Consider the following 8256-nt stretch of genomic DNA (forward strand, 5'->3'; position numbering starts at 1 on the left):
TCTTTCCTGCCTATCTTATTCACCAGTTTCCCAAAGCTTGTGTAGTCTTTCTTTGTTCTTCAGCCTTGCTTCTCATTTCTTCCTCTTCTATTTCTCACTTTTTTTTCTTCTTAGCTCTTTTAAACTTTATCCTACAAGGGTAAAATTGCTCCATTGAGGGGATATTTACTGTATACAATTTTCTGGTTTGTTTTAGATTTTGTTATATAACTACAAATCTTGTTTATACAGTTAAAGGTGACAAATTAATAATTACCATAGTTTGTCATTTTCTAAGCTGTTCTTGATGCTATTGTTATTGCTGATTGTATAACTTTAGCAAAGGTGACATACTTGTTCTAATCAGTTGTTCTTCCTTTTATGCCAAGATTGAGATTACCTGAGGCTCATAAACAATACTATAGGCCAGTATCAAAGAATCAGGAGCTGGGCCAAAAAGATAGCAACTTCTCATCCCCAATAAATTGAAGAAGTAGGATCTTGCAACAGACTCAAAAGCCAAAACACAGAGAAGGTATCTCTGAAAAGTAGTTGTTTCTTAAAGAGCTCTTGATACTATCAAAAAAGCTACCTACAATAAATAATCTACAGCATCAACACAGAAACTAAATTTTAAAAAGAGAAAAATGAGAAGATGCAGAAGCAAGATGCAGACTTCCAACTTGCTCAAGGAAAATCCAGGGGACAGTAAGGTGGACACTTCAAAAGCCACCCATCAGATCTTTCTGAAGTGGTAACAGCAGAAGTAACAAAGCAGATAAATGAAAATCTAGAAAAAAAGTCAGAAATAATTTTTCAGATAAGAAAAGAGATAATGATTATAATGGTTGGTGAATCTAGAGTTGATATAGATTTTAAAAAATGGAGGTGCTAGAAAATGTTAGAAACCATGAATGCTCATCATAGGAAAGAAATGGAATCCATGAAACAGATTCAAATAGATATCCAGGAGATTATAAATTCTACTGAAAGTACACACAGTAGGATCAACCACTGTGAGGACAGAATATAAAACCTAGAAGACAGCTTTGTGATTAGCGATCATGAAAAGAAAATTTTTATTTGTTTTTGAGACAGTGTCTCCCTGTGTAGTTCAGGCTGACCTTGTACTCATTATGTAGCTCAGGCTGGTCTTCAAGCGTATAGTGATCATCTTGCCTCAGCCCCATGAGTGCTGGTAAGAAAGATTTCTTTAAAACAGCAAGGAATCAAGAAAAACCAATACAACAGCTACTAGATGATGCAAAGAAGTATAAAATAAGATTAATCAGAGTCAATGAAAAAGCAGGAGGTAGTGCATGCAACAACAACAACAAAAATCTCTTCACAGAAGTTAGGGCAGAAAACTTCCCAAGCATGGAAAGAGAATTTGACATACAGATAAGTGAGACATTTAGAACTCCAATTATCCATGATAAAAAAATCCATACCATGATATATAAGAGTCAAGATTCTAGGGCCAGCGATTTAGCTCAATGGTGCTGCTGTCTGCCTTGCAAGCAGAGGGTCCTGAGTTCAATCCCTGGTTAAAAAACAAAACATTAAAAACTAATAGAGTAAAGACACGAATCACCTATAAAGGAAGCTCATGAGAATCGTGGCAGACTACTCAACACAAACTGTGAAGTTAAGGAGAGCTTGGAGGGAAGTATTTCAAGCCCTAAAAGACAACAACCTCTAAAGCAGATTGATGTACCCTGCAAAACTATCTTTCAAAATTGATGGAGAAATAAGATGCTTCCATGACAAAGAACATCTAAAGAAATCTATGACCACCAAACCAGCCCTCCAAAATGTTCTAAATGATATTCTAGAAAGAGATAAAAAGACTACAATTTCATGAACCCCGATAAACTGAATTCAAGAGTCAAGGGAAGCATTTAAATAGAGGAGAAATAAAGGGAACCAACAGAAGGAAAATGACATTTTTGGAAAATTAAATATGACAAGGATAAGTTAATAAATATCATTAATGTAAATGGTCTCAATTCACCAGTCCAAAGAAACAGATTGGCAGATGGATCAAGAAGCAAGATCCAACAATATGCTGCATTCAAGTAATGCCTTTAACTAAAAAAGAAATTCATAGACTCAAAATGAAAAGATGGAAAAAGCAGGGGTACCTATTTTATTTGCAGACAAAGCAGATTTGAAGCCTGGACTGATCAAGAGAAACAAAGAAGGTCACTATATCCTTATTAAGGGAACAATCAAAGAGGAAGAGAACAATCATAAATATATAGGAACCTCATACCAGTTTACCTAACCAATATAAAACAAATATTAACAGATATTAAAAATCAAGTACTAATACAACTGAGAGCTCAATACCAAACTGTCACAAATAGATCAACTAGACAAAAAATCAACAGAGATATCAGAATTGAATCCAACTTTTGAACAAATGGACTTAGTAGATGTTGACAGAATGTTCCATTCCACAACATCATCATACACATTCTTCTCAGATACACATGGGCCTTTCCCCCAAACAGATGACATATTAGCTCATAAAACATGCTTAAGTAAATGCAAAGGAATTGAAATTATCCCATCCATATTATCAGACCATCATGAAATGAAATTAGAAATTAATGGCAAAAGAAACCACAAGAACTTCATAAACACATAAACTCTCCAGAATAACCAATTGGTCACAGGTGAAATTAAAGGAAGAAATTAAACAGTTTCTACAATAAATAATAATGCCAATACAATGTACTAAAACTCATGGTGTGCAGTGAAAGCAGTCCTATGAGGGAAATTTATAATCGTGAATTCTCACATCAGAAAAAGAGTGAGCTCAAATAAACAACATAAACAAATAAACAACAAGCTTGAATCTCAAGCTTCTAGAAAAATAAGAGCAAGTCAAGATCAAAGCTCATATGAGGGAGGAAATTATGAAGATTAGAGCAAATTAACAAAATTCAGACTGAAAACAATACAAAGAATCAATGTATTGAAGAGTTGGTTCTCTGAAAGATTAAAATTGACAAACCTTTAGTCAACTTTATCTTAAAAAAAGGAAAGAAAAGACTCAAATCCATGCAATTAGGAATGAAAAAGGTGAAATCACCACAGATCCTGAAGAAATCCAGATCATCAATACCTACTTTGAGAACCTGTATTCTGATAAATTGGAAATCATAGAAGAAAGGGAGAGATTCCTAGATACACATGAACTATCAAAGCTGAATCAAGAAGATAAAAAAATCTAACCCAATATCAGTCAATAAAGTTGAAGATGTAATTAAAAACCTACCAACAGAGCCAGGGATTTAGCTCAGTGGTTCTGCCACCTGCTTCACAAGTGCAAGGTCTGGAGTTCGATCCCCAGTACCAAAACCAAAACAAAACAAAACACCTACCAATGAAGAAAAGCCCAGGCCCTGGCAGATTCATTGCTAAATTCTACAAGAAATTTAGAGATCTAATTCCACTGCTCCTCAAAATCTTTCATGAAAATGAAAGGAAAGCAATATACCCAAACTCATTCCTGGAAGCAAGCATTACCCAAACCAGAGAATAATCCAATTAAAAAAAGAGATCTACTGGCCAATCTCCCTAATGAACATAAATGCAAAATCCTCAGGAAGACCCTGGCACACAGAATGCAGAAAACCGGGCTGGGGATTTAGCTCAGTGGTGCTGCTGCCTGCCTTACAAGTGCAAGGTCCCGAATTTGATCCCTGGTACCAAAAAAACTAAAAAAGAATGAACAGAATGCAGCAAATCATCAAGAAGATTGTACACCATGACCAAGCAGGATTCATCCCAGGGCTGAAGGGATGGTTCAACATACACAAATCAATAAATATAATATACCATATTAACAGAGACAAGTACAAAAACCACATGATCACCTCAATAGATGCAGAAAAAAACATTTAACAAAGTCCAACACATATTCATAGTAAAAACCGTGCAGAAAATTGGAATAGATGGTCTTTGTCTCAATCTGATAAAAGCCAACTATGAAAAACCAACAGCCAACATTATACTAAATGGTAAAAAACTGAAAGCTTGAAAGTCAGAAACAAGACAAGGATGCCCATTATCACCACTCCTAGTCAATATCATTCTGGAAACATTAGTCACAGCAATTAGAGAAGAGAAATTAATAAAAGCAATAAGGATAGGAAAGGAAGAAGTTAAATTATCAATTTCAGATGACATGATACTTTCATAGAAGACTCCAAAAACTTCACCAAAAGACTTCTAGACTTAATAACCATATTCAGTAGTGTAGCTGGACACAAAGTCAATGCTTAAAAATCAATAGCATTTCTGTACATAAATAACAAACTCACCAAGAGCAAAATTAAGAAACAACACCTTTCACTATAGCATCCAAAAACTTAAATACCTAGAAATCAATCAAAGGAAGGAAAAGAACTCTACACTGAAAACTATAGTACTCTGTAGAAGGAGATAAAAGGGTATCATAAAATAGAAAGATATCCCTTGTTCTTGGATAGGAAGAACCAATATAGTGTGATGGCTATATTTCCAAAACTATTATACTGATTTAATGCAATCCTGATCAAAATTCTAATAGCATATCTCACAGAATTAAGGAAAACAATCCTAAAATTCATTTGCAACCAGAAGAGGCCTAAAATAGCAAAAGTAATTCTGGGCAACAAAGGCAAGGCAGGGGACATCACGATCACTGACTTGAAATTATACTACAAAGTTACTATGGTAAAAACAGCATGTTACAGGCAAAAGCAAAACAGAATGAAACAAAATGAGACTGCAGGATCAGTGGAACAGATTAGAAGGTGCAGAAACAACTCCAAACACACTTAGCCACCTTATCTTTGAAAAAGGAGCCAAACACCCTCATTGGAAGAAAAATAGCCTTTTTAATTAGTGTTGCTGGAAAAACAGGCTTTCTACATGCTGAAGATTAAAATTAGACCCATATCTCTCAACATGCACTAAACTAAAATTGAAATGGATCAAATCTACATATTAAAACAGTATCATTAAATTTGCTGGAAGACAGAATAGGTAGAACTCTTGAAGACATAGGTGTAGGCAAAGACTTATGAACAAAACCCTGATCACACAGGAAATATTAGAAAAAAATCAACAACTGGTACCTTATCTTATTAAAAAGCTTTTGCATAGCAAAGAAACTGCCAACAGAATGAAGATATAATTCACAGAGTGGGAAAAATTTGTTGCCAGCTATTCCTCAGATACAAGACCAGTATCTAGACTATATAAAGAACTTTAAAAAAAATCAGACCTCCCCTACTTTAAAAACCCAATCCAAAAATTGTCATCTGAAATGAATAGACACTTCTCAGATGAAGCAGTACAAATGGCAAATAAATATATGAAAAAATGTTCAACTTCATTGGTCATTTGAGAAATGCAAATTAAAACAACACTGAGATTCCACTTCACTCCAAATAGAAAGGCTATTATTAAGAAATCAGCCAATAACAGATGCTGGCAAGGCTGTGGTGAAAAAGGAGTCCTTCTTCATTGTTGGTGGAGGTGTAGACTGGTCCAACCACTGTGAAAATCAGTGTGATTTCTCAGAACACTAGAACTAGAGGTTCTATTTGACCCAGTTATTTCCCTTCTTAGTATCTTCTTGAAAGAATCAAAAGCATCAAAGCACAGTTATATATGCACACCCATGTTTATAGCAGCACATTTGTAATAGCTAAATCTAGGAAACAGCCTAAATACCCATAAACTGATACAAGGATAAGGAAGATGTAGGTTTTGTATATGGCGTATACTCTGTCTTAAAGAAGGACAAACTTGAGATATTTCTAGGTAAATGGTTGACCTTTGAGACCATACTCTTATGTGAAATAATCCATACACATGTTTAAATATCATATTATTTCTCTGGTGTGAGAAACTAAAAGGGTAAATAAGGTCCAAAATGTATAATAGATATTTGGAAATGGGAAAAAAAGAGGTGGGAGGAGGAAAGGAAGAGAAAAGAAAAAAAGAATAGAAGGAGAAATGGAAACAAAACTTTTGTAAGTAAAGAGGGAAAGAAGGGTTGAAGGGAGGGGATTGGGGAAAAAAGAATCAACATACATACAGATACAAGTTTCCTATAATGAATATGATCATTATGTATATCTAAAATGTACCAATAAAATTAATTTTAAAAAGAAAAGAAAAGAAAGAGGAAACAAGGCAAGAAGAATGCCTATGACCTCCCTAAAAAAGTGCAATTCCTGAAACAAGGCTGCAATACTGCTAATTTTGTGTTGATCTAACTGGGCCAAGTCATGCTCAGTTTGAACATTGTTCTGGCTGTGTCTGTGAGGGTGTTTCCTGATGAGGTGACCATTTGAATCAGTGGACTAAGTAAGGCAATGACCCCTTCCTAGGGTTAGTGGGAATCCCACAGTCTGTTGAGGGCCCCAACAGAACAAAAGGTGAAGAAAAGAACTCACTATTTTTGTCACTTGGGGCTGGGGATTTAGCTCAGTGGTTCTGCCGCCTGCCTCACTAGTTTTGTCACTTGCCTGCCAGAGTTGGGACATTGATCTTTTGTGCTTCACTTAGGATTTACATCATCTACTGCACTGGTTCTTAGGCCATCAAAGTTTGACTGGAATTACATTACTGGCTTCTCTAGGTCTCCAGCTTGCAGAAAAAAGATCAAAGGGATTTAGCTCAGTAGTTTGGTGGTCTGCCTTGCAAGCGTAAGGACCTGAGTTCAATCCCAGTACCAAAAAAAAAAAAAAAAAAAAAAAAAAAAAAAAAAAATCAAAGTCCTTCACAGTCTCCATAATCACATGAGCTAATTTCTTGTTATGAATCTCCTACCTCCTATTGGTTCTATTTTTTTGAGAAACCCAGTCAACCCAAGGACTTACATTCTCCTCAGAATTCTCTTCTGGTTGGCTGCATCACAGGACAATAGAGGACCGAACGTCATGGAAGATTTTTAAGCAAGGGAAACATATGAAAAACAATAAAAATGTTTTTAGAAGACTGGTCTGATGGCTGTGTTTTGGGCCACCTTGGCTGGTTGTGTCTGTGGTAATGGGAAGGGTAATGATGGCAGTAGGCTTGGAAAAGAGGTTGGGAAGCTACAGTTATTGCTCTATTGTTTATAGGTTCAGAGTGCTGGACAGGATAAAAGGATTCCCAACTGAAAACTCATAAAGTAAATGAGGAAGATGTATGTGTGTAGCACTCGCAAATGATAACTGGTAGTTACATTATTATACACATCCATCATTGCAGGTTGGAATGATAGATTTGGATAGCTTATGGGAAAGAAGGCTGAGGAACGTAAAGAGAGAAAGACCATGTTCCCAAAAGTGTAGCCACATCTTTCCCAGGGTGACAGCAAAGATGGAAGTTTGTTTGTTTGTTTTGTGTTCTTTTATTGAGTTTATTGGTACATTTTAGGTATACAGTACAATTACATTCATTATTGGGATCTTGTACCTTTACATGACAGGTCTTGGTTCTCATTTTTTCCCCTTGTCCCTGCCCTCCCTTCACCCCATCCTTCCCTCCTCATTTACGAACACTTTATTTCAAAGATGTAAGTTTGTAGGGCAGGCAACATTTACCCCAGAGCTCAGCTTTGTGAATCATTTATACAAAGAAAAACAACTTTTATGCAAAGTTTTTTTTGTTTTGTTTTGTTTGAGTACCGGAGATCAAACTCAGGATATTGTGCTTACAAGGCAGGCAGCAGAACCACTGAGCTAAATCCCTGGTCTTTAATCTGTATTTTAAAACCAGCGTGATTCCCCGAAGGGGTGCACAATTCCTGGAGGTACTGCAATACCAGGTCAATGCGTGGAGTGGACAGAGAAAGCTCCTACCCCAACTCCCAGCTCCAAAAATTCATTTAATATATTGTCCTCGGATAGAGGATGTATCAGATATTAAAGTGATAAGAACAGATACTGCTCAGCCAAAAGGCTGAGAAGTGATATATACAAAGTTTTTATACAAAGAAAAAAACTTTTATACAAAGTTTTTTCAAAGCTTGGACAGGACTTCAGAGTTCAAGAAAGGGAGAGAGGGTAATTGGGGGTAGACTGAGCCTCAGAAAGCTGTGATTGAGGTGAACTTTATTAGAGAAATCTGCTCCTGGCAAAGAATTTAGACTTTTCTTGTTGACACACCTATCAAATGGGAATGATGGGTCTCTTAACTAATTGTGCAGCTATATAAATGCTAGGTACAGGTAAAATAACATTTTTGTGAGAAACTTTGATTTAAGACTATTAAAACATCATTATG

The 8256-nt window shown here is 35.8% G+C and overlaps 1 non-coding gene across 1 annotated transcript; it reads right to left on the reverse strand.

The window, feature by feature from the left end:
* Window positions 1–7761: 7761 nt before the first annotated feature.
* On the reverse strand, window positions 7762–7944 carry LOC117283800. Its single transcript, XR_004514838.1, has one exon. It is a non-coding gene; the product is annotated as a U2 spliceosomal RNA (small nuclear RNA).
* Between the last annotated feature and the right edge of the window lie 312 nt (window positions 7945–8256).

This window comes from Fukomys damarensis, unplaced genomic scaffold, assembly GCF_012274545.1.
Source record: "Fukomys damarensis isolate Sample0158 unplaced genomic scaffold, DMR_v1.0_HiC HiC_scaffold_30, whole genome shotgun sequence".
NCBI lineage: Eukaryota > Metazoa > Chordata > Mammalia > Rodentia > Bathyergidae > Fukomys > Fukomys damarensis.